This window comes from Ornithorhynchus anatinus, chromosome 4, assembly GCF_004115215.2.
Source record: "Ornithorhynchus anatinus isolate Pmale09 chromosome 4, mOrnAna1.pri.v4, whole genome shotgun sequence".
NCBI classification, from domain to species: Eukaryota; Metazoa; Chordata; class Mammalia; order Monotremata; family Ornithorhynchidae; genus Ornithorhynchus; species Ornithorhynchus anatinus.
The window spans coordinates 84,526,494-84,528,691 of NC_041731.1; the positions used below are offsets into that span (position 1 = coordinate 84,526,494).

General features: G+C 38.5%; 1 non-coding gene across 1 annotated transcript; it reads left to right on the top strand.

The window, feature by feature from the left end:
* The first annotated feature begins 1,219 nt into the window (after positions 1-1,219).
* LOC114811914 lies at positions 1,220-1,357 on the top strand. The gene has a single exon (XR_003759609.1). It is a non-coding gene; the product is annotated as a small nucleolar RNA SNORA7 (small nucleolar RNA).
* Positions 1,358-2,198: the final 841 nt, after the last annotated feature.

Genomic DNA, 2,198 nt, shown 5'->3' on the forward strand with positions numbered 1-2,198 from the left:
AATTTAGAAAGGAATTTTTGGAACCACACTCAATTACTTGATGGGTGGGAATTAGGAAGGTTTGGTGGTTGAATGAATTATTGTTCCAGTTTAGTACTGTTATCATAAGGTCTTTAACAAATACCAGCTATTTGCAGAACCTTTGATCCAATGGCAAACTACAAAGGAATCTGGAGATCTGGCCTTGCTTTGGAAGGCTTGCTAATCTGATGGGAAACAGTTTTCACGCTAGCTGAAATCATTAATCTCTACAGACTTTTCTTTTCAGTGGTAGCACTTGAGGTAGCCTTTTGTTGAGTTGCTTCCATTGATATAGAATCAATTAATTTAATGATAGGATTTATTCAGTGCTTACTACATGCCAAACTGAACTAAACACTGGGGTAGATACAAGATAGCCAGGGTGGACACATGGGGCTCACAAACTAAGTAGGAGGGAAAACAGGTATTCAAACACCATTTTACAGACAAAGAAACCCAAGCACAGAGAAGGTAAGTGATTTGCCAGAGATCACACAGCAGGCAAGTGGCAAAGCCAGGATTAGAATCCACATCCTTGACTCTCATGCCATACTCTTTTCTCTAGGTCACAGCAGATACTGGTAGTTTAGGTCTAGACAGGTAACATAAATGCAGCAATTATTGTTCTGTGCATTTATTTTGAATTATCTCATGTAGGTTTCCATAAACATTCTCATTTTTAATTTGTTACAAAGTTATTTTTCACACTTTGAAAACTTCACTGTTGCTACAAAACCTAATATGAATTTGACTCAGGATTACTTAATGTCTACTGTCCGCAAAGCACTGTATTAAGGCCTTGAGAATAATACAATTCAGCGTACATATGTTTTGTTCCCTCTCCCTCAAACTATAACATATTATATCATAATCATAACCTAAACAGTGGGATTAGGTTAAATTTAATAATACTGCCATATTAGAAAACTTCCAAAGTGTGGGATCAATAAGTTATCTGGGATTCTTTCTTGAGCAATTTGAAAGTAAGTTGCATTATCTTCTTGTTATAAGTATAATAGTACTTTACTCAAGATCTGTTTAAGATACTCCAAAATTTACATATAGCCATTTGACTGAGATTGGTCCCCCATTAAAATGAGGCTTACCTTTGTCTTCTTCTGGTTAATTAGTATACAGCTTGATTAGAGTGCAAGCCTCATGTGATTATCTTGATTATGTTATATCTGCCACATTACTTATCCTCTCAGAGTCACACCTGGAGAGTTTCCAGTACTCTACCGGTCTCAACTACGGGAAGGAGAGTCAAGCAGAGGCCTACCCATTCCATTCCTAGCTTGGCCAGTGGCTAGTGAGTGGAAGGCAGTGTGCTACAGTCAAGATTCCCCTGTGCTGGTAAGCAGCAGCAGGAGAGTAAGAGACCCAAGTTTACTGCGCAGAAGGAAACAATGGTAAACCACTTCTGCATTTTTACCAAACTCTAATAATAATAATGTTGGTATTTGTTAAGTGCTAACTATGTGCAGAGCACTGTTCTAAGCGCTGGGGTAAATACAGGGTAATCAGGTTGTCCCACGTGAGGCTCACAGTTAATCCCCATTTTACAGATGAGGTAACTGAGGCACAGAGAAGTTAAGTGACTTGCCCACAGTCACACAGCTGACAAGTGGCAGAGCTGGGAGTCGAACTCATGACCTCTGACTCCAAAGTCCAGGCTCTTTTCCACTAAGCCACGCTGCTGCTACCAGAACAATTGCAGATGGAGGTGGGGAGTTCTGGAAGAGATGTGCCCATGGCATTACTATGGGTCAGAGATGACACCAGCATAAGAATAAGACAAGACCACATTACTTGGGACACAGCAAGGACTAAACAAATACCAGAATTATTCCTCTTGATCTTATAAAGTGACAAAAACTTCTTAAATTGAAAATTGTAAAGTGCTTCTATTTCAAGTTTCACACGTTTGGACATTCCTTTTCTTATTTGCTATAGGTCATCAGATTTTGGTATGTGTTCTGTGAGTCATTTCTTAACAGCAATGTGTCAGTTCAGTACATTATAACAGATTCATTCCAATGCACACAAAATAAACATGTTTTTATATTGTTATCCATTGATAATTGGGGATTTCAGCTCTGACTTGTTTTTATAGGCATTGCAGTTACTAGATCTTATGCTATGATTATAATGTAAAACGTATAGCTGTGTAGTTGTCC